We start from the raw sequence: 25,491 nt of genomic DNA, 5'->3' as shown, positions 1-25,491 counted from the left end.
AGCTCAAGGTGGAGAGGGTCCGTTCCATAAGTGAAGATGCAAAGAGCTGTAGGCTACAAAGTTATTAGGTCAAAAAAGTTGAAAAATTAGTTGGTTATATCGCTCGACGAATGAGCTTATCTAAAGTAACTAATGTGTTACTTTGTTGAAACTTTTCATTGTTCTTTCTCTTATAACTCCATTGTTGTGTTATCTTCTTCTTCTTCTGTTCTCTGTATCATACAAACCATGGAGTTTGACACCCAAGATGTGTTATAGAAGCAACAGTTTATGGCTAATAGGCTGGTAGGGGGTTCAATGACAGAGAAGGACTCACTAGCACTTAGGATGACTTACCCAGTGTTCACCCATTCCTCTCTGGCGTTGATGCCGATATTTATAAAGCCGATCCGATAGCGCATTGAGCAAAAGTCTCGTAGATGCTCTAGAGAAGGGTTGTTATATGAAATCCGAGTACGGAAGCTCTGGTTAGGAGGGGTAACCCTTAATAGTAGGCCTTGCTATAGACGATAAGTCGGAAGACTCCATAGCAAGCCATTGATGGCATACTTAGCGTGTACGTATGCACGCATGAGAACAGAGGAGTCCTTCTTCGAGAATGCCATGAAAGAATCACAAGATGACACGCCAATGGCATGCAAAAAGAGGTACTTTTGGGCACAAATTTTGTGGCACCCGGCACTCGTGTAAAGGTGCCATATCAGCTCGGTTGTGTGCGTTGGTCATATGTGCACTAGTAGGACTAACAGGTCTATGCGAATCGCACCTCATCCTAAACTCAGGGTCTTTTGATTTGTTTCCCTTCAAAGCACCTTTTGGCACATGCCACTCCATCCCTCGGTGCAGTTGGCGGCCATAGGTCGACGGACTGGCTCTTTTGGTAATAGCATGCGTGTGCCGAAGTGCCTCCTAGCCATTCATCAAGCACGGGATTCTAGAAGGACACCCTTGCTAATACCATCATGGCCGTGTTTATAATGATTGGTATGGCCGGAATTTGAAGCCTTGCCTCTTTAGTTAGCATCAGGAGCAGTAGAGCAGCCTTTTGCAAGGATATGCTGGGTTCTCTTTTGCCTCGGTAGATGCATAAGGTAGAGCGTGTTCAGAAAGCCTATGAATCCTTCCCCGCGCATGCGACTCAAGATAAATGCTCGAGCACAAGGCGTGGTCCCCTCTTTGGGGGGTCACTAGAGGCTAAAAACATAAAATAAACAATTGGTAGGCCCGATTGTTTGAGAGTGAAGTGTGACCCACTAGCAACACTTGGGAGGGGAACAAGAGTAAGGGAAGGCGCTGATCATCGACTTAGACTAAGGAGAACGAAAAGCTTAGATGGCTCATAATAATTAACCTTGGTATGTAATGATACGAGAATGGTTTCAAGCGGCTGAGAGAAATTGCACCCTTTTGGTTCTTTGACGCTGCAAAGCCGGGTAGATACTATCAATCGACGACACGTGAAGAAGGGAAGATTGCACGCACACAAAACAAAAGATAAGAAGACCTCGGCGGGGCGGCAGAGCATTTTCTGCGGCGATGAAATGGAGCGCCATGCGGCGCCACACGCCAACCATGCAGCGGGCATTTGGTCTAGTGGTATGATTCTCGCTTAGGGTGCGAGAGGTCCCGAGTTCAATTCTCGGAATGCCCCCGCGCCCCCTTCCCAACCCTCTCGCGCACCCCGCCGGTGGCGCGGGGTTCGCCAGTACGCTTCTCTTGCTGGCGCGCCGGCATCCCCTTCCGCATCTTGCGCGCCACGCTTTTGCCTGGTTCAGAAAACTATAAATTATTATAATGTAGTAGCGTCCTACCTAATACAAACATATGGTAATGGAACAAACAAATCTGCCACCTAGTTATCGGTGGCTTTAACCATGGTTTTTACACACTTTCTTCTTCGTGCATAGTACCGTTTTCTTCATGGAAGCATATGCATTGTAAGTCACATATATGATTTTGAGTGAGAGATGGAAGAGGTCCTGAGCTGAAATGCTCTCTTCTGGTCTCCCCAAGTCCTCCAATAGAGGTGGGTATAGCAAGCAGCTATGGAGGTGAATAGATATGATGAGAAAATGACATATTCATGTGCACTTAGTGTGAAATAGAGTTGAAGGAAGCTTGTTGGATTAGAGATGGCTGTGATAGCATGTTGAAATATTAGAATGTCAACATGAGAAGGTGTGCACAACAGGTGGAGAGAGCTCAAGTACAAGAATAAAATTTTGTTTAGTAAGTTTCTCGCAAGTACAACTGGTACACTCTCTCTACCTCTGAGAGCCTCTAAGAGTGACCTCCAGGCTATTTATATAGCCTCACTATGGGCTAGGGTTAGGGCTTCCCCTGCCCTTCAGCTCATTCACACCTCACCTTCCCTCATGCACCCTTGCTTACTCTCAGGGTTCCCATGCTACACTTCTAACAATTTTAAGGCATTTGTCAAAGCCATGTCAAAACATTAGGTGGAAAATCCAACCTTACTCATATATGTTAATTCACATTATCAACCACTACATTGGCACTAGGAATCAGCCTAGCTTCTCTTAATGATAGTTTGTGCGAGATCCTTTCCACAACTATGGGTTAGTCACCCCCGTATACTTTAGATCAATTGAAACTATACCATATCATTTCACTATGAAAGGGTTGGTTTTAATGTTGGCCACCTGCACACAATAGCATCTATGACCTAATGGTAGCACCCTATATAGATTGTGTCTTGATTGTGTTCTTTCCTATGTTCTTGTTGGGGGTTAAAAGTTTCCTATACTTAGCCACCTACATTTACTTGTATATTGTACCCGCACACCTTTATACTATAGATAGTGGATGCCCATCACTATCACTTTATTCCTTTTTCTTTTAATGGAAATAGAATAAGGGAAGGTAGGTCACGCATTGCCACTGCTAGAGGTCCCACACACTATTCTCTCTCTTCTTGCTTGAACATCTATACCACTTACTCTCTTCTTGCTTCTGCTTGTGCTCCCACTTCTGCTCCACCTTTCAACTAGTATCAGAGCCATCATTCGGGGAGCTTCATCATTACTTGCTTCAACCCAAGAAGAAGAGGTTCACTTCATCCTTTCATGGTAGCCCACCCTTCATCCTTCCATGGTAGCCCACCCACGAAGAAGAGGTTTGTTAGAATATCAAGCTCATATTATTCTCCTGTTAGTATGTATGATCGACATTAGCCTTGTCCAGCTGTATCAGCAAGTGTGGGACATTAAATAAGTCGGTGGTCTTAGACCCAGTGTGAATGCTCCTACGGACCTTAGTACTATTGTATACACTTACTCTATGTGTGTGGTTATGAGATAATGAATGAATGGAAGAAGATGAGAGCATGCTTGCTCCTCACTCTGTATCTGCCTCTCTCAATCTCAGCATGGTATCAGAGCCATGTTAGGCGGGCTCTCTAGAGCAGGAGGAAGTCAAGAAGACTTGCAGGAGTTGAAGATCAGGATTTCTCAAAGACCAAACAGGCTGCCATTGTTTCTCCAAGGTATGCATTTGTTCATGTGAGGTTCTATGCTTCATGGCAGTGGTGAAGACTTGTATGGGACACTTTGGGAGCATCATTGAGCACATTTTAGTGCTTGACAATCATTATTACCTTCACCACGTGCTGCTGGAAGAGCCTGACAGGCTGTGTGAACTGCGCATGTTTGCAGGCTGAATGCATCTGATGCACTCCATGCTAATACTTGGTCATACACTGATCTATGGCTTATAAACAAGCCTTGGCAAGGTTGCTAAAGACTTGTGGCATGCTAATGCTTGACTGGGAATGAGATATGAGCTGTGAGAATTGACTGCAGATCTGAAATCTGTCCCAAACTGCTGTAGACAGAGAGTATTCAACAGGTACATGACTTTGGAAAGAGCCTTGAGCTCATAGAGATGCCCAAAAAGGGTCTACTGAAAGCATACAACCCCCACTTCTCATGCACTTACAATTAGAGACGGAAATGGTGAAAATGGAAACAATAACCGTGGTAGAGGCTCACAGCCCAATAGGGGCGAGTCTCGGTCCTGTGAGCACTCACTTAGTAGGTCCCATGGTCATAAGTCCTCTTTGATATGTCATTATTATGGATAACAAGGTCACATTAGGATGTTGTGCCGTAAAATGCGCAATGATGAGCATAAGGGAGCCAATTGTAGAACTATGTGTACAATTGCTTTGCATTGTTATCATTCTAAGTATCAAACCAATGCAATCTGAAAAGTGGCATTAACAATGCACAAAAATATGTCTAAGAAGTCAAGCTCATATGCAGAAGCATATCTTTAAATGGTTTTAATAAATGCATAACTTTCTAATGGCATTTGCCTCAATGTATTTCCACTAAGACACATGACATCGACTCACTACTCGACAAATTATTGCTATCAAGAGGCTGATCCTAAATTCGAGATTGTCCATCAATTTAGGTCAGACCTAGTACAATGACATATTCTTGACAAATCCAACATGCTCAAAGTAGGAACACATATAGCTAGCACATGTTAATTAGACTAGGAAGAACTTTTAGGATGCAATCACCAAACAAATGGAGAGATGTCGAGTGGGACATGATCCCTACAATCTCATATAAATTTTTTTGCATGCCTCTGAGGTCAACAACCTCAAGATTGAATCCAAAAAAGCATAAACATTTGGGCTATGCTTAGGCAACTAGGGGCAAAACTTGGTTCACAAGATTGGATACTATGAAGCTGTCAGATTTCTCTATTCTAAAAGGCCTCTTCATAATGCACTTCATTGAGGTAGCTTACATATATAATCTTATTTTTTGACTAATGAATGCATAAAAGAACCTCTCACATGGTGTTATTAGCCCTAGTGAATCATAGAGACCAACTACTCCTAGTGTAGAACTCGTGTAGAAAGTAGTCCTGTTAGGGATGCCTACGTCTCCTGGCCCAATAATAACTTACCTATCTAGTGACCCTCTTGCACACCTTGTTAAATAATAGTATAATGATGAGAAGTACATGAACCCTTATGTGGCACATGATGAAGAGGGTAACACAATCCTCATGGATGCCCAAACTCGATCATGTTGCTAGGTTGCAATGAGAAAGGACTGAAGTACCCTTGAGAAAATATGGAGTATTGGAATTACCACACCAATAAGGGAACATGACAAATGATCGTCCCAAAAATGAATAATGTCTACTCAAAAAACAATGCACTTGAGATGCAATTAGTGCAATATTACTCATCTGTATCATGATTGTCCTCAATGCTAGGTGCCCCATTACAACCAAACTGGATCTACAATATGTAATATCTTCCAAACTCAAAGCTATAGATTTTCGTCTCAAAAAATGACAAAGTGATACCTCTTGCCTATCTTAGGGTCAAACTACTTGCACAATGAGAGCACACAATCAATACTCCATTAACAAAGGAGTAGACTTAAATATCATCACATGTGGACTTACATTGGGGCAACCAAAGCTTGTGTTGACAAATCCAAGGATCAATCCCCATGGAAGATCCCTATACTCCCTCCTTGGAAAATGTAAAATTATGATGGCTATTGAAGTTTAGAGCTTGCCCATCATATCTTATATGCTACATAATTATGAGAACTTAGGAAAAGAAGTTTTGACTACAAGGCTTTTTAAGTATGTGATTAAATGTGATATTGATTATAGGGCATGATGAATACCCTTGACATTGCCAAATGTCAAAAACAATTATAGCTCTCATTTAAGGAAATATTGATGACTCCCAAGGACAAGGTAAGAAAATATCCTCTTGATCGCATGCAAAACTTAGTAAGGAAAGAAAGTGCATGCTAGTTCAAGTGTAAAATGAAGAGCAAAAACCAATTAGCACGACTTCTCCAAAAGTAGACAATGTATTCAATATGGCCAATATCACAAGCACAACCTCTATGATTTCCACTACTAAACACGAAAGAGCTCCAACAAAGTGAAGGGGAAGACTTGGAGCTAACAATCATCACAAGCATTGATAGAGAGCTAGCACAAAGTGATGATGGTTTTCTAAAACCCTATTGCATGACCAAGGGTAGTACATAGAAAAAAAATGGTTCTGGCTACCTAAACCACCCAGAAGACCACCTCCATTGACTAATATAAAGAATCAACACCTTTACAAGAGAAAGGGAATTTAATTTGGCTAGAAGCAAAGAATTAAGAACCTTCACCAGAGAAAGAGAATTCAGTTAGAAGCATTGTCTTACATATTTTCAAAATAACCAAGTTATAGAATGCCTCCTTCCAATCCCAAGATCCAAATGAGAAAATTCTCTCAACCATGAACATCATTAACCTCATGGAAATCATAACTAATACTCCCAAATCTAATGTGGAACCCCGATAATCACACCCATAGCTACGACTACGATATGCAACCCTACCAATGAACAAACACCTAATGCTTCCAAGAATAGGATATGGGTGCAAAATTTGAAAGTACCATCAACCTTAGAGGGGTCACTTATAAAAATGTGCAACCACATAATACATATTGTATAAAGCAATGTCTATCCCAAAATTAGCCAAAACTATACCAGTAAGTCCTCCTACATTGAACAAAAAAATAAAACCTTCTGCAAATAATATGGAGTTTTATATTATATTGAACCTCCCCACATGATAGCAATCCAACTAATAAGCATATCATGTGGGTTCACAAGTAAGGGTATTATTAAATAAGCCTTGCAAGATATATAACAGGTTTACATATACTAAACCCCCTAAGCTATCAACCTAGTTCTTGCAAAAAAGTGCTCCTCTCAACCAAAGGCTCTAACGTACTTAAAGCTAATGGTCTAACTTACTAGTTTTGATAGTGAAAGGGAACCTTTGACTATGATTCTACTATTTCTAAATACCAAAAGAGTAAGGCATTTTTCAAAGCCAAGGAAAAACCTTGGATGTAAACTCCAACCTTGCTCACATAATGTGGGTCGTTTGTAATTATCAAACTAACTAGTTTTGATAGTGAAAGGGCATCCTTTTACTATAGCTCTACTATGTTTTAGCAATGAAATGGTAAGGCATTTTTCAAAGACAAGTTAAAACATTAGGTATAAACTCCAACCTTTCTTACATACATTAATTCACATAATCAACCACTACATTGGCGAATAATCCTAGCTTCTCTTAATGATAATTTGTGCGAGATCCTTTCCACAACTTTGGGTTAAGCACTCTGAATCACATGAAAAACCTGGTAGGGAAAGTAAGAAAGTGCTGGGGGATCTAGGTCAAGTGCAAAGTGAAGAGCAAAAACCAATTAGTATGACTCCTACAAAAGTAGACAACGTAGCCAATATGGCCAAAATAAAGTGAAGGGGAAGACTTAGAGCTAACAATCACAAGCATTGATCGAGAGCTAGCATAAGTGATGACAGTTTTAGCACTATTACATGCTCAAGGGTACTACATAGGAAACCAAACAATTATGGTTACCTAAACCACCAAGAAGACCACCTCCATTGACTATTATAAAGAATCCAATAGCTTCACAAAGAAATAGAATTTGGCTAGAAGAATTGTCTTGCATACTTTCAAAATAACCAAGATAGAGAATGCCTCCACCCAATCCCAAGATCTAAATGAGACAAATCCCTCAACCATGAAGATCATCAGCCCCATAGAAATCATCACTACTACTTCCAAAATATAACATGGAACTGTGACAATTGCACCCAAAACTATGATTACGATAGGCAACCCTACCAACAAGCAAACCCCTAATGGTTCAAAGGATGAGATATGGGAGCTAAATTTGAAAGTACTATCAACCTAGTTCTTGCAAAAAAAGCTCCTCTCAACCAAAGCCTCTAGCGTACTTAAAGGTAATGGTGGGTTGGGTGGGGGGGGGATTCACTCATGGACATATGTATGCATCGCCTGGTTTCAAAATAAGATATTTTTAAAATACAAATTTTATTATATGCAAAAGGGTGTAATATAAATGGGCTATTTACAAATTGAATTAAAAAGGGTTATGCTTTACTCAAGGAAAATTCACAAATAAGGATATTTATAAATAGGCATGAATGCACGTGATATATATATATATATATATATATATATATATATATATATATATATAGAGAGAGAGAGAGAGAGAGAGAGTGTGTGTGTGTGTGTGTGGTGAACCCCCCGAGGTCGGCCATGATGATACTTGTTTGGAGTCTCCAATACAAGAGCCAGTACATCAACATATGTCCTCCATGGCACCCATGTGAGCCTCCAACCTGGGCCCAACCTCACCATCATCGGCAAACCACCTACACCCCATTTGCCATCACCCATGCTTATAAACATGACCAATAGCCATGTTTTCCTTGCCAAACCACCTATGCTTCTCCATAGGTTAAAATGCAACCTATAGCCTATGTATACTTGATCCTTGGCACCCCTGTCTACTCCTTCAATTGTGTTGTCAATCAACCTCTTCTGACACCACATTGGCCCTTGCCAAAGACTCCATCAGCCACCATCATCTGCTAATCCATTGGATCCTTTTTTGTGCGAGCGGCCAAGAAATGTCATCCACAACTACCCCACAAATGTCAGCCACTATCTCTTTGTGCATAGTAATGTTTTCTTCATGGAAGCTTATGTAGTTATAAATAAGTTGGGGCTCACATATTTTGTTTTGAGTGAGAGATATGGAAGGAAAGTTGTAGACAATCCTTAATTTTGTCTGGATTGCTTTGATAGCTATGAGATATAGTGGTACGACTTTTTAGAGGCCAACAAGTGAATGACTAAGAAATACATTAGGCTACTAGACATGTAACTTGTATTTGTTTGAAAGCATACAACCCCCACTTCTCATGCACTTACAATTAGAGAGAGAAATGGTGAAAATGAAAATAATAATCGTGATAGAGACTCACAACCCAATGGGGGTGAGTCTCAATGTCCCGTGGGCACTCACTTAGTAGGTCCCATGGTCATATGTCCTAATTGATATGCCATTATTATGGGCATCAAGGTCACATTAGGATGTTGTGCCATAAAATGGGCAATGATAAGCACAATGGAGAATTGTAGAATTGTGTGTACAATTGCTTTGCATTGTTGTCATTCTAAGCTATCAAACCAATGCAATTTGAAAAGTGGCATCAACAATGCACAAAAATATGTCTAAAATTTCAAGTTCATATGCACAAGCATATCTTCAAATGTTTTTTATAAATGCATAACTTTCTAATAGCATTTGCCTCAATGTATTTCCACTAAGACACATGACATCGAGTCACTACTTATGTTGCCATATCACCTTGTAATTAGCACATAAATCATGAGCCAATCCAAGAAACACTCTTTTTTACGCACATGCACGCACACAGATAATATAGAAAATGGTGTATTTTATTTATGATAAATTCACATATAAGGCACGTGATAGTAAGGGTATACATATATTGAACATCGGAGTGCACAAGCAAGATCCCATAACTTTTGTCTTTATGAAGGGAAAAAAAATGAAAACCAAAAATATGAAAAGAAAGAAAATTTTGGTGTTGAAAGGTACCCTTCTTTTGATTTAAAAATTTGCTAAGAGGAATCATCAATTTGTATCAATTCATCGTCTAATTTCTCACAATTCTCCTAATTTAAATACCAAAAAACCGTCAATTTGGTTTACATTCTCCTTTTAAGTTCTTAAGGTAATATTAGTCTCTTCTTCTAGGCATTCACCTCTTTTCATGTATAAGCATCATGGATAATGTCTGTATTCCTAATTGGAGAACATGAAGGTGCCATTTGGATTGGTATCTTTCTTGAAAGTTGAAGATGTGTACATACAATATGTGGGAGGAGAAAGTATTGTCCAAGCCTTGCAAGTTTCTAGCAAATATGGATTCTCTTTAATTTCAAGTAATCCTAACAAACATCTATCTCATCAATATACAAATTAATGTCAATAACTTGTTTGAATGCTTAGACATGACATAATAAACTAAAAAGTTTCTGGAGAAAAAACCTATATACCAAACTCTATGAGGGATTTTGCATTTCCACACTTTTTGTTGCAATAATAGCCACAAACATTTCTTTTTGGAGAGGAGAAAAAATTCTCTCTATCTACCAACAATGTGATGAAAGTATAGATTCAATGTTGGCTTCAAACTTTCTATCTTCTACCATTGGAGTCAATCACTTTTATAAGAAACCTAGAAGCTTCGTCTAAAACTTAATCCATTGATGCTTCCTCTACTAGCCATGGAATGAATAAATGATCATCGATCCCCCATAACTTTGTCTCAAACTCTCATTATGTCCAAGCAATGAGAGAAGTGACAACTTCTTTCAAAAAAAAACATGCAATAACTTTACCTCTTCAAAAGGAGGATTCCAACAAATTTGAAACTACTCTTTATCCAAATATGGTTTCATAGTATAGCCAAAACATGAAATATGTAGCAATGCAAAAAGATCTTAGAAGAAATAAACTATGCTTGCACTCTGATATGTCTTGATTTATTAGCTCTATGTAGCTCTTCAATGCTTGTAGTTCCAAGGGATCCCTCCAAAACAAAAAACCATGTGTTACTTAATCATTACTTAGCATGGACCAATCTTCATTGCTCTCTCATCTTTGAATCCCTCATTGACCAATTGCCAATTCTAAATTGGAGAACATTATCATCCACCTCATATTGTGTTCCATTTGGTAAGGTAACTGAGATAATGAAAGAACTTTTTGTAGATATGTATACCTCATTCTCAAATGCCACCTTAAGCATTGAATAATATTTCCAAAGCTCTCTCATGTGTTGATTGCAAGAACCCTACCCTTGTTGATTGTCAAAGTTTTAGATATTTTGCACCATATGATCTTGTTAGTGATTAACAAATAATATATTCATAGTTTAACCCCTCTTGCTCTTTCTTCTAGAAAACATTGGAAATATATGCCTCATGGTATTATATAGCCTCTCACTCTTTAGCAATGATAATATCCTCATGTGCTTCTATTGGAAATCGCTTTGTTAGCTTGTTAAGCTTGGTACTCCCCTCCATGGATATCTTTCATTTCCTTCCACAATTTGTTGTTAAGAAAGTCCCTTTTCACCATATCTACATATACTATAAAATAATAGTAAATAAAACCACATTTGAATTTTTAAAAACTACCATATTAGAGAACAATGTGTCGTCAATGTTTGACCTTCTTGTAGACTTTAAACTCTAGCTGAAATCTTCTCACTTGTTAGAAAAGAAACACAAATCAAATATCTAAACAATGCTAGACAATTTGGTTTGGTGCATCACAACTTCTAAATAAAAGGTTCATAACATTCCACTAGGAAACTTTTAGTGAGAAGATTTGTAGGGTTCGTATCCATAGGAATCTTGATAAGCTCAATGGACTTCCCTCTACCACCTCTCTAATGAATTGATAGCACACCTCAATGTGCTTTGTCTTTACAAGGAAGACTGAATTATGAGGCAACTGAATGGCACTCATCGAATTTGAGTGCAGTGTAGTAGTCATACCAAGATATACAACTAGATGGCCTCCTTGTAAGCCTCAGTGGTGATTGCAAGTTACTTAGCCTCAATAGAGTCGACAAGGCCGTGCATTTCTAGACCATAGACATTCAAGAGATAGAATCTCTAGCAAAGATAAAGACTACCCAGAGGTTGACTCCCTATTGTTTGTGTGTTGTGTATAGTTTGAGTTGGTGTAAGCAATGATTCCTGTATCTTGACTGCCATAGCAAATGCACATATTTGTAGTGCCTTCAAGGTATCTCATGATACCCTTCAAAGTATCCCAATGTCTCCTTACAGGTGTAGCCATATAGCATACCACAATTTTCACAGTAAATGCTATTTCAAGTTGAGTGGCTATCATGGCATACAACAAACTACCCACTACAGATGCATGTGGGATCTTGGCCCTGTCAACTCTCTTATCATCTAACTTGGGACAATCTACCTAACTAAGCTTCACATGAGAAGGTGTTAGATAGCCAATAGACTTACAATCCTATATATGGAATCACTTAAGTACTTTGTGAATGTACTCCTTATGGGGATAAGGAGTGATTATGTGTAATGTGCATACAAAGTATGTGTGAAGCATATCCCATGTCCTTCATCTCAAATCCCTTCTTGAGCTAAGTCTTTAAAGCATCTGGCTCAACATGAGCACTCCTAGCAATAATCATGTCATCAACATAAAGCACCAAGATAATAAAAGAAACACTCATTTGATGAACTTTGGATTAGTAAAGCACTCTTTACATCACTGTATTTAAAACCATCTTCAAGAGGATTAGCACTCATAATAGTACAAAATGTATCCCACGACTTTGGTTGTGTGACAAGCAAGAACAAAGACTTTATTTTATCCTCAAATTTAATGTCCTATACTAGACTAGCTAGCTAAAAATAAAATGAAATTCATTCAAATGAGTAGGGGTGTCCTCCTTTACGTAAAGATCCACAAGCTTCTTCAACTAATACAATTGATATGCAAGACTTTACTTGTCATTAAGATCACATATCTTCTTTCATAAATCATATGCACCACCAATAGTCAAAATAACATTAAAATACACTTGCTTAGACAGAGAGAGTATGATATTAGACTTGCATAACTCATCAAGTTCATCCCAATTATCTCTATCCCACTTTCTTGGCTTTATGCCTTTTTTTTTTCAATTGCCTAATCTACTTCTTCTGCACCAATACTTGTCATTTTGTGTCTTTTAATATTGGAAGTTGTTACCATATAACTTTTTAATGTTGAAAATAGTACTATCATTTGATGCATTGAAAGTATCTGCCATTATGTTTGCAAATGACTACAAAGTGCAAAAGTATGGATTGCTGTAATGATAGAAAAACATCCACAAAACTAAGCCAAGAAGAGTATATAGCTATCCACAAATAGTAGATGCAAGAGTGCTCAAACAAGGCATCTATTCTCAAAGAAATTGCTCATAAATAGTATTTAGCATTGTTATCCATAAAACTATAGTAAATGATCATATATCTAAAGGCAAATGACCAATGAAGTAAGTTCCCACTAGAAGGAATATTTGGGTAGCAACAGGGATATATAGAATGCAATTAGCAATGTAACAACCAAGTACCAAGAACTATCAAAACCTACAGGGTGTCACATACATAGATGCATACAATTAATGCATGTCAAACATCCACTACTAACCCCCTGACAATGATAGGTACATGATATCCAAGTGCTTAAAAGCAAATTAGTCCACAAGAGTAAATATTTGCAAGAATAGTGTATGCATAGATCAACTGAGCATGTACATAAGCAAGAGACTCCCATTGTCTCTAATGAACTAACTCTCCAAAGAGAAATACAAGTGTCCTCTACTAGAAGTGAATCAGGGATATCCAAGAGCCAAGCAAATTTTAATACATAATGATTATAACATCCAGGCAACCAAGATATACGATAAGTACATTCAAGAGCATGTACATCCAATATGTACTCAACCCCAAGTGAAGAATCATTGAAGAAAATGTCCAATGCCCGAATACATCTAATGTAGCTCAAAGCACATCATAAGCATATATAGGAACATATATTTATGCAAGCATCCATATAAGTATGTAGGATCCCGAATCACTTGTAGATATTCAAAGCATAAAGCTTCATTCTTGTATGCTTACTGTCGAAATTGTATCATGTCAATAAATCCTACTAAAATTGAGCTAAATGAGCTCTGTCCAATCCAAGTAGCATCTCAAAACATCCCTAATATCTAGGCATTGAAATAACATTCTAGAAGCATAATATAATCATTATGGAACTCACTATACGCTATCCACAATGTACACAATAGATATGTACCAAATTATGAGTGAATGATTGAGCAAAAAATTTTCAAATCAGGCTTAAGATGAAGCCCTTTAATGCCAGGGAGTGTGCCAAAAAGTGGCCAAAGAATAAGAGACTAAGCGATGCCTATAGTAGGAGTAGCCAATGTAGAGACAAGGGGATGAAAATATCCAAAAATTGCACTAGTTGCTCCAAGCCTTGGTACTATTGCTTCTTAGCTCAATGACTACTAATGAATGCTCAATGGAGCTCATTGAAGCCGTAGAACAAGTCTTGATAGGTTGGGAACAAGCTAAAGGTCAATGCATACCATGGAAGGACGAAGGGTGGGCTACCATGAAATCTTGAAGTGAACCTTGTTGAGATTGAGAGAGGCAGAGACAGAGTGAGGAGCAAGCATGCTCTCGTCTTCTTCCATTCATTCATTATCTCATAACCACACACATAGAATAAGTGTATACAATAGTACTAAGGTCCGTAGGACCATTCACACTGGGTCTAAGACCACTGACTTATTTAATGCCCCACACTTGCTGATACAGCTGGACAAGGCTAATGTCGGTCATACATACTAACAGGAGAATAATATGAGATTGATATTCTAACACTCCCCCTCAAGCTCAAATCATCTGATGAACTCCAAGTAGCTGTTTAAAACTACTAAACTTATCTTTACCCAAAGACTTGGTAAAGATATATGCAACCTGTTCATCAGTCTTCACATGCATAAGATCTACTCTCCCTGCAAGAACCATCTCTCTGATAAAATGGTAGTGCACCTCTATGTGTTTTGTCCTGGCATGGTATACTGGATTCGTTGCCAGGAGTACACTACTGATATTGTCGCATAATAAGGTCACTGGAGCATCCACCTGAATATCCAAATCAGCCATAAGCTTGAGCAGCCATGAAATCTCGCATGCTGCCAATGCAGCACCCCTGTACTCTGCCTCAGTACTAGACAATGCAACCGTTGGTTGCTTCTTGCTGCTCCAGTTGATCATGCCACTTCCAAAACCAAAAGCATAACCACTTGTAGATCTACGATCATATGAGCATCCTGCCCAATCCGCACCAATCCGCATCTGTGTATCCAACTAGTTTCAAGGTCTTATCTCTCATATAGAACAGCCCATAATCTACAGTGGACTTAACATATCTCATAATCTGCCTAACAGCATCCAAATGTGGCTTCCTGGGCTTCTGCATAAACTGACTTATGAGCCCAACTGCGTAACTCAAATCTGGCCTAGTGATGGTCAAGTAGATCAAACTTCCGACCATCTGCCTGTACATAGTCACATCCTGAATTTCAGCTCCAGTGCTAATGTCCAACTTGATATTCTGATCAAGGGATGTATCCAATGTTTTGCATTCAGCCATGCCATACTTTTTCAGCATTTCCATGGCATAATGTTTCTGCATCAGCCATAAACCATTTTCAGCCTTGATTACCTCAATACCCAAAAAGTACTTCAATTTTCCTATATCTTTCATGTCAAATTCAGATTTCAGCATCTTCATTACATGCTGTATGCCCAAGTCATCATTACCAGTGATTATCAAATCATCACCATATATGACTAGCACTACCAAGCCACTGTCAGTCTTCTTTGTAAACAGGCTGTGATTAGCCCTACCAACAGTAAATCCCAACCGCTGCAAGTAGTTACTGATCCTAGCATGCCAAGCTCTCGGAGCCTACTTCAGCCCGTACAGTGCCTTTTTCAGCTTGCATACATAATGCTGAAAATCAGGGTGAACATACCCTTCTGGCTGAACCATATAGACATCCTCTGCTAAGTCACCATTAAGAAAGGCATTCTTCACATCCATCTGCTATAATTTTCAGCCTCTAGCAGTAGCCAAAGCGATCACAGTGCGTATGGTTACCATCTTGGCAACAGGGCTGAATGTTTCCTCATAATCAAGTCCATACTGTTGGGCATACCCCTTAGCAACCAATCTGGCTTTATACCTTTCCACACTGCCGTCCGACTTACATTTGATTTTGTAGACCCATTTGCAGCCAATTGTCTTTTTTCCTTCAGGCAGTGGCACAAGATCCCATATCTTACTTTCAGCCAAGGCATTCATTTCTTCATCCATGGCCGCACACCAGTTCTCATCTTCCACTGCTTCAGCATATGTACCTGGTTCTTTGATCTCCATCACTTTTGTCATGTAAGCATAATGCTTTGCAGTATAGCCACTATATGTCAACCTGTCAACAGGGTATCTGACCCTGTGTGAGCATCTAAGCTGTGGTGCACTGCTCGATTCCCCTCTCTCATGAGGTGGAATGTACCTGCTCTGCCTTGCGCCAGGCGTATAGACAATCGGAATACCAAGTTCAATGTCTAAAGTATCAACAGACTCATATCCAAAAGTCATTCTACTAGGTGTCATCATCCCAGATACATCCTCAGTAACTTTCTCTTTTCCTTTGCTGTCCACGGCATCATATCTCCCCCTCACTGACATACTGGTGTCAGTGGACGGTGAGCTCCTCAATCTCCATGTCCATGGGGATATTGTCTGACTAGTAGGTCCTGTCATAGTAGTGCTCTGCTGCATATCAACTGTAGATACATGAGTAGAAGGCATATCTGATGGCACTGTAGCCGGTGATACATACCAAGAACCCATCTCATAAAAAATAACATCCCTGCTCACCAAGGTTTCCCTGATAGAGGGATCATAACATTTGTATGCCTTCTTCTCCTACGAATATCCAATGAAAACACACTTATGTGCTTTTGGATCTAGCTTCTTCATTTTTTCATCTGGAATATGCACATAATCAAGACAACCAAAGACTTTCATGTGACTTACATTCAGTTTATAGCCATACAACTTCTCAAACGGTGTCATCTCATGAATACCTGTAGTGGGAGTCCGATTCAATATATACGTGGCTGTCATAACAGCCTCAGCCCAATAATAGAGCGGCATCTTCTTCTCATTCATCATGGCATGAGCAGCTTCCATCAAGACCCTGTTCTTTCTTTCAACTACCCCATTCTACTAAGGAGTGTAGCTGCAGGTAAGCTGCCTACGTATGCCATTTTTAGCCAGAAAGTTGTCAAACTCATTTGACACATACTCCCCATCGCTATCTGATCTCAATCAAGAGATATAGCAGTCAAATTCCTTTTCAACCTGCTTTTTAAACTGCTGAAAAACAACAAACACCTCATCCTTTGTCTTCAAAATGTAAACCCAAGTATAGCGACTGTAACCATCAATGAATGTCACATAATACTTCGAGCCTCCCATGGATGCATTATGGGCTGACCCCCAAACATCAGAGTGCATTAACTGCAATGGACGTGTACTCTACCTTACATGCCTGACAAATGGCAACCTTGAATGCTTACCAAATTGGCAAGCATCACATACATGACCAATATCTGAATATTGGAACTTGGGTAAACCTGTAACAAGCTGTTTTTTCTGCATAATTTGCAGCCTTTGCAAATTTACATGCCCCACTCTCTTGTGCCAAATTTCCAAGTCTTTGATAATGCCAAAACCATGAGCAAACATAGCTGAATTTAGCTCTGGCAAGGTAGCATCAAGAGTAAACATTCTGCCATTCCTGTGGCCATGAGCTATCAACTTGCATCCATTGCCAAACTCTTCAATAAAGCAACCATGCTTATTGAATCTAACCTGCAAGTTTTGCTCCGTCATCTGACCAACAGACAGCAAGTTCTTCGTAATCGAAGGAACATGCAATATATCATGCAAATTTTTCTTTCTGCCATCATGAACCACAAGAGGCACTTTGCCTTTATGCTCAATGCTATGCTGCGTGTCATCACCTGTACAGACATAGCCATGTTTTTCAGCCACCATATCAGTGAACCAATCACCGTGAGGAGGATTCATGTGGTTCGATGCCCCTGAATCAACGTACCAAACTGCATCATCAGTGAACCAATCACCGTGAGGAGTCATGTGGTTCGATGCCCCTGAATCAATGTACCAAACTGCATCATCAGTGCATTTTTCAGCAACTCTGTCTTTTACATATTGCATGGCAAACAATCTATCTCCTGAAGTATCATTTGCCTGACTAGATGTAGCAAAATGTCCATGTTGTTTGCCTTTCTGATTGCCCTGCTTCTTCCAATAGTCCTTGAATATGCCCATACTTCCCGCAGTAATGACAATCCTTATCCTTGTTCGGATTGTCAGATGGATGCTGCTGTTGCCAGAAGCCTCTACCTCCTCTAGGGCTAGATCTCCCCCTGCCTCTAAAGTTTCCACCACCTCTTGCATTCGATACCTGCTGGTTGTTATTGCCATAGGATGCATTTTGCTGGCCTCCTCTGCCAGATCCATAGCCTCTACTACTATTTCCACGGTCGCGTTGATTGGAATAGAAAACTGCATCCTTGCTTTTAGAACTGCTAGATCCTGTAGCCAAGCCAAGCTTAACCTCTTCATGGATAAGCAATGCAACCAGCTCATTGAAATCAGGCATTTCAACCCACACAGACTCAGAAGTGTCAAAAGACTTATACTCAGGCCCCAAATCATTCAAAGTCACAGCAACCATGTCTTCATCTTCAACCTGTGAACCAACAGATGCCAACTGATCCGTAATGGTCTTAACCTCCATGACATAATCCTGTATAGATCTGCTCTTCCTCTCCATGTTGTTGAACTTCTGCTTCAACTGTATCTTCCTGGCACTTGTGGTTGTGCCATAATACTTCACCAAAATGTCCCATGCATTCTTAGGAGAGTTGCAGTTCATTATCTGCATTACCATGGCATCTGAGATACATAAAGAGAGCCAGTGCAAGACTCTACGAGCTCTTTCTATCCAAGCTCGGTGTAATTGTCTCTGATTAGCCATAGGTCGATCTGAAAGCTCAGGTTCAGCTTCCGCTCCAGTCACCAACTCCCAATAGCCTTTCCCTATTAAGAAGTTCTCCATGCAGAACTTCCATATGGCTTAATTGTTACTGTCAAGCTTTTCCCCCCACTATCTAGGTTATGTTGTCAGTCCTCTCTGCATTAGCCATGTCGTATGCTCTGTCTGACTACCTGCAAGCCAACAAGTGTCCCTGACTCACTGCAGTTCTTGACTGTTTTTGACAGTTTTATGCAACAAATTTAATGTCAAAACCAGGGTATTTCAGTCCTTTTTCTGCTCAAAAACATCCACAAACATGTGGTCCCACCTATAGATACATTTGTCAATACATATGCTATGTAGTTGCTTCAAGTCTGTAACATGCAGCCTTACTGCCAGGGTTCATACATGCAATCTGAAAACTGAAACTGTCAGTGAGACCAGTGGCTTATTCAAAGCCAAAACTGAGTCATATACATGTCATACATGTCCCAAACCTTCATAGACAGCTGTTAGTACATGTAGCAGTCCAAACATAACCATATGGGCACAAATCCATGCATAGACAGCAAGTATAGGTGTCAAACTTCCTGCTCATAGATTGCAGTCAGCAAATGCTCAGTAAAACCTTGTCTATCCAGCTCCAAAACAGCCTCAAATCATGATTCACTTCGAAGTATTAGATTCAATACGTGAGCATTCGGGTAACCATAGACATCCTATCTTCACAAATCCAAGTCATAGATTGCATTTACAGTTTGTATCCAACCAAGATAATGTAACTGCATTAATTTCCAACTCCAAACTTGAGTTTTCAGTAGTATTTAATGCTTGTCTTAGTCCTCCAGACATTCATTAGACATATCCCAAGTCATACATTTGACATGAACCAAGCAATGTCATGTAATGCTTCAAGTGTAAACAATGCTTGCTGTCTACAGATTCATGACAGTTTTCCAACCAAGTAAATGCTTCAGATCTGAATATAGTTGATCAATAATCTTCAACTTACAGGCAAAACATCCAAGACATATGTTTGTATTAGCATGTATGTACTTCAGTAGACCCTTTTTGGGCATCTCTATGAGCTCAAGGCTCTTTCCAAAGTCATGTACCTGTTGAATACTCTCTATCTACAGCAGTTTGGGACAGATTTCAGATCTGCAGTCAACTCTCACAGCTTATATCTCATTCCCAGTCAAGCATTAGCATGCCACAAGTCTTTAGCAACCTTGCCAAGGCTTGTTTATAAGCCATAGATCAGTGTATGACCAAGTATTAGCATGGAATACAGCAGATGCATTCAGCCTACAAACATGCGCAGTTCACACAGCCTGTCAGACTCTTCCAACAGCACGTGGTGAAGGTAATAATGATTGTCAAGCACTCAAATGTGCTCAATGATGCTCCCAAAGTGTCCCATACAAGTCTTCACCACTGCCATGAAGCATAGAACCTCACATGAACAAATGCATACCTTGGAGAAACAATGGCAGCCTGTTTGGTCTTTGAGAAATCCTGATCTTCAACTCCTGCAAGTCTTCTTGACTTCCTCCTGCTCTAGAGAGCCCGCCTAACATGGCTCTGATACCATGCTGAGATTGAGAGAGGCAGATACAGAGTGAGGAGCAAGCATGCTCTCATCTTCTTCCATTCATTCATTATCTCATAACCACACACATAGAGTAAGTGTATACAATAGTACTAAGGTCCGTAGGAGCATTCACACTGGGTCTAAGACCACCGACTTATTTAATGTCCCACACTTGCTGATACAGCTGGACAAGGCTAATGTCGATCATACATACTAACAGGAGAATAATATGAGCTTGATATTCTAACAAACCTCTTCTTCGTGGGTGGGCTACCATGGAAGGATGAAGGGTGGGCTACCATGAAAGGATGAAGTGAACCTCTTCTTCTTGGGTTGAAGCAAGTAATGATGAAGCTCCCCGAATGATGGCTCTGATACTAGTTGAAAGGTGGAGCAGAAGTGGGAGCACAAGCAGAAGCAAGAAGAGAGTAAGTGGTATAGATGTTCAAGCAAGAAGAGAGAGAATAGTGTGTGGGACCTCTAGCAGTGGCAATGCGTGACCTACCTTCCCTTATTCTATTTCCATTAAAAGAAAAAGGAATAAAGTGATAGTGATGGGCATCCACTATCTATAGTATAAAGGTGTGCGGGTACAATATACAAGTAAATGTAGGTGGCTAAGTATAGGAAACTTTTAACCCCCAACAAGAACATAGGAAAGAACACAATCAAGACACAATCTATATAGGGTGCTACCATTAGGTCATAGATGCTATTGTGTGCAGGTGACCAACATTAAAACCAACCCTTTCATAGTGAAATGATATGGTATAGTTTCAATTGATCTAAAGTATACGGGGGTGACTAACCCATAGTTGTGGAAAGGATCTCGCACAAACTATCATTAAGAGAAGCTAGGCTGATTCCTAGTGCCAATGTAGTGGTTGATAATGTGAATTAACATATATGAGTAAGGTTGGATTTTCCACCTAATGTTTTGACATGGCTTTGACAAATGCCTTAAAATTGTTAGAAGTGTAGCATGGGAACCCTGAGAGTAAGCAAGGGTGCATGAGGAAAGGTGAGGTGTGAATGAGCTGAAGGGCAGGGGAAGCCCTAACCCTAGCCCATAGTGAGGCTATATAAATAGCCTGGAGGTCACTCTTAGAGGCTCTCAGAGGTAGAGAGAGTGTACCAGTTGTACTTGCGAGAAACTTACTAAACAAAATTTTATTCTTGTACTTGAGCTCTCTCCACCTGTTGTGCACACCTTCTCATGTTGACATTCTAATATTTCAACATGCTATCACAGCCATCTCTAATCCAACAAGCTTCCTTCAACTCTATTTCACACTAAGTGCACATGAATATGTCATTTTCTCATCATATCTATTCACCTCCATAGCTGCTTGCTATACCCACCTCTATTGGAGGACTTGGGGAGACCAGAAGAGAGCATTTCAGCTCAGGACCTCTTCCATCTCTCACTCAAAATCATATATGTGACTTACAATGCATATGCTTCCATGAAGAAAACGGTACTATGCACGAAGAAGAAAGTGTGTAAAAACCATGGTTAAAGCCACCGATAACTAGGTGGCAGATTTGTTTGTTCCATTACCATATGTTTGTATTAGGTAGGACGCTACTACATTAAAATAATTTATAGTTTTCTGAACCAGGCAAAAGCGTGGCGCGCAAGATGCGGAAGGGGATGCCGGCGCGCCAGCAAGAGAAGCGTACTGGCGAACCCCGCGCCACCGGCGGGGTGCGCGAGAGGGTTGGGAAGGGGGCGCGGGGGCATTCCGAGAATTGAACTCGGGACCTCTCGCACCCTAAGCGAGAATCATACCACTAGACCAAATGCCCGCTGCATGGTTGGCGTGTGGCGCCGCATGGCGCTCCATTTCATCGCCGCAGAAAATGCTCTGCCGCCCCGCCGAGGTCTTCTTATCTTTTGTTTTGTGTGCGTGCAATCTTCCCTTCTTCACGTGTCGTCGATTGATAGTATCTACCCGGCTTTGCAGCGTCAAAGAACCAAAAGGGTGCAATTTCTCTCAGCCGCTTGAAACCATTCTCGTATCATTACATACCAAGGTTAATTATTATGAGCCATCTAAGCTTTTCGTTCTCCTTAGTCTAAGTCGATGATCAGCGCCTTCCCTTACTCTTGTTCCCCTCCCAAGTGTTGCTAGTGGGTCACACTTCACTCTCAAACAATCGGGCCTACCAATTGTTTATTTTATGTTTTTAGCCTCTAGTGACCCCCCAAAGAGGGGACCACGCCTTGTGCTCGAGCATTTATCTTGAGTCGCATGCGCGGGGAAGGATTCATAGGCTTTCTGAACACGCTCTACCTTATGCATCTACCGAGGCAAAAGAGAACCCAGCATATCCTTGCAAAAGGCTGCTCTACTGCTCCTGATGCTAACTAAAGAGGCAAGGCTTCAAATTCCGGCCATACCAATCATTATAAACACGGCCATGATGGTATTAGCAAGGGTGTCCTTCTAGAATCCCGTGCTTGATGAATGGCTAGGAGACACTTCGGCACACGCATGCTATTACCAAAAGAGCCAGTCCGTCGACCTATGGCCGCCAACTGCACCGAGGGATGGAGTGGCATGTGCCAAAAGGTGCTTTGAAGGGAAACAAATCAAAAGACCCTGAGTTTAGGATGAGGTGCGATTCGCATAGACCTGTTAGTCCTACTAGTGCACATATGACCAACGCACACAACCGAGCTGATATGGCACCTTTACACGAGTGCCGGGTGCCACAAAATTTGTGCCCAAAAGTACCTCTTTTTGCATGCCATTGGCGTGTCATCTTGTGATTCTTTCATGGCATTCTCGAAGAAGGACTCCTCTGTTCTCATGCGTGCATACGTACACGCTAAGTATGCCATCAATGGCTTGCTATGGAGTCTTCCGACTTATCGTCTATAGCAAGGCCTACTATTAAGGGTTACCCCTCCTAACCAGAGCTTCCGTACTCGGATTTCATATAACAACCCTTCTCTAGAGCATCTACGAGACTTTTGCTCAATGCGCTATCGGATCGGCTTTATAAATATCGGCATCAACGCCAGAGAGGAATGGGTGAACACTGGATAAGTCATCCTAAGTGCTAGTGAGTCCTTCTCTGTCATTGAACCCCCTACCAGCCTATTAGCCATAAACTGTTGCTTCTATAACACATCTTGGGTGTCAAACTCCATGGTTTGTATGATACAGAGAACATAAGAAGAAGAAGATAACACAACAATGGAGTTATAAGAGAAAGAACAATGAAAAGTTTCAACAAAGTAACACATTAGTTACTTTAGATAAGCTCATTCGTCGAGCGATATAACCAACTAATTTTTCAACTTTTTTGACCTAATAACTTTGTAGCCTACAGCTCTTTGCATCTTCACTTATGGAACGGACCCTCTCCACCTTGAGCTCCATCTAATCCGCAATCTAATAGTTTGAGGCACCTTGCCCTTACCTGTAGTCCGCAAGGCATAGGTCCAAAGCTACTTCTTGCTTCTAGACTTATTCTCAATTTGCAATCCATAAGTTGCAACATCTATGGCGACATAGGCTGACCATACAAACATATCCTCTAAAATCTTCTTTATGCCACCCTTTGCCAAAGCTTGTAGCAACAGATAGATCTATGTCACTAGCACAAATTTTTCCATCCTTCCAAAAAATCAAATATTTTCTCATAGCATCTTTGTAAGCTTCACACAGTCCCTGTGGTCATGCTCAACATTGTCACACCACAAATATCTGCAAACAAATTCACTCCTAGTTGGAGTTTGTGAAGGAGTAGCTCTCCTAGGATATCTTCCAATTTAGCCAATTTTACGTGTAGATCTCTCGTATTATTTACAAGCTCATCCAATTTAACCAATTTTATATTAAACCTTTCATGTGTGGTGAAACCCATGCAAATATATATTGAAACTCCATGTACAACTTTATCAAGTCTTACTTGAAGTCTTGTTCTACATAAATGCCTACTTTACTTGATTTGGACTCTCCTTCATCATTCAGGTTGACTTCCTACACTTCATCCTCCAAGACTATTGTATAATTCCTCATGGTATTCATACCTCTACTTAGCCTGAATGATAGTTCTCTGTCCTTCTTCATACTAAACACCTAAATTGTCCATAAGCTAAAATTCCTCAGCATCTTTATAAAATCTTTAAATATTTTATTTACTTTTGTTCGAGAACTTTCTTGAACTTTAGGCTGCTCCTGCCTTGCCAAAAGCTCTTCAGGATGTTGGCTCAACCAGTCATAAACTACAATTTGAACAATTTGTTGTTTAGAAACTTCATTTGCAATGATGTTGGGCTACACCTGGTACCCCTGAATAATTCTATCCATGTTTATTTCAAAAATTGGTACTGCTAAAGGGTCTACCCAAATAAAGTACTCCTCCTTATCATCCTCAACTTCATCCACCAAATTGATTGTTTGTGCCACCACTGGTTTAGACTTATTCTTTAGGATGAATTTATTTAATATGGATAGTTTGATATCCGTTAAACCTTGGGAAATACGTACATAGTGAATACTCTAATTCTACCTCAACTTTGCTAATTTGAACCGTGGCCTAGCAAAAAGCATGTGATAAGACTCTCCTAGCTCTGACATCCCCATTACCAAAAAACTAAATTTAAAGTTCAAGCTACAACTTTGATTTGTTGATTCTTCAATATAGCAAGTGCTTGTAACCTCCTTTGGGCTACCATTTTAACTTGAAATGGGGCAGGTAATAACTCACCTTGCTTACTGTCCAAATATCTATTTTGAGAGAGAATATCCACTCCTGAACATCCATCCAACATACTTATTGCCTGCATATTCCACTTAAATGATAGGGACCTGATAGTCCACAACCTGTTAGAGCAGCTATTAGTGACTTACATTTAGGAACTTGTTGCCCCTGCGAGGTTCTTCCCCCAAGAACATCTTGGTACTTTTTCCTAATCATTAGGAGGATCTTCTCTTTGAACCCTAGAATCAAGTTCAAGAATTGATCCAATGTTAATTGTAAAGAACACCTTGCTACTGCTTGGAATGAGTTATCATAATATTTTTCCTATAGTTTTTGTGAACATGTATGTTAAGGTTGATCATTTTCTTGATTAAGATTCAAGTTCCTTGCCATTCCTAATCACCAAAGTCTGTAAGAAATGCCTTTTGAGCCTCCTTTTGTAGCCTATTGACTTGCTTAATATCCCTTTTC

At 40.1% G+C, this 25,491-nt stretch overlaps 2 non-coding genes across 2 annotated transcripts; one reads left to right on the top strand and one right to left on the bottom strand.

Annotated features, from left to right (window-relative positions):
- The first annotated feature begins 1,579 nt into the window (after positions 1-1,579).
- TRNAP-AGG (transfer RNA proline (anticodon AGG)) lies at positions 1,580-1,651 on the top strand. Its single transcript has one exon. It is a non-coding gene; the product is annotated as a tRNA-Pro (tRNA).
- A 20,387-nt stretch (positions 1,652-22,038) lies between these two features.
- TRNAP-AGG (transfer RNA proline (anticodon AGG)) lies at positions 22,039-22,110 on the bottom strand. Its single transcript has one exon. It is a non-coding gene; the product is annotated as a tRNA-Pro (tRNA).
- Positions 22,111-25,491: the final 3,381 nt, after the last annotated feature.

The sequence above is a fragment of the Lygodium microphyllum genome, chromosome 28 (genome assembly GCF_053477565.2).
Source record: "Lygodium microphyllum isolate KBCC chromosome 28, Lygodium_microphyllum_v1.1.10, whole genome shotgun sequence".
NCBI lineage: Eukaryota > Viridiplantae > Streptophyta > Polypodiopsida > Schizaeales > Lygodiaceae > Lygodium > Lygodium microphyllum.
The sequence above is the reverse complement of the archived record's forward strand: the minus strand, read 5'-3'. Positions and strand labels throughout refer to the sequence as shown.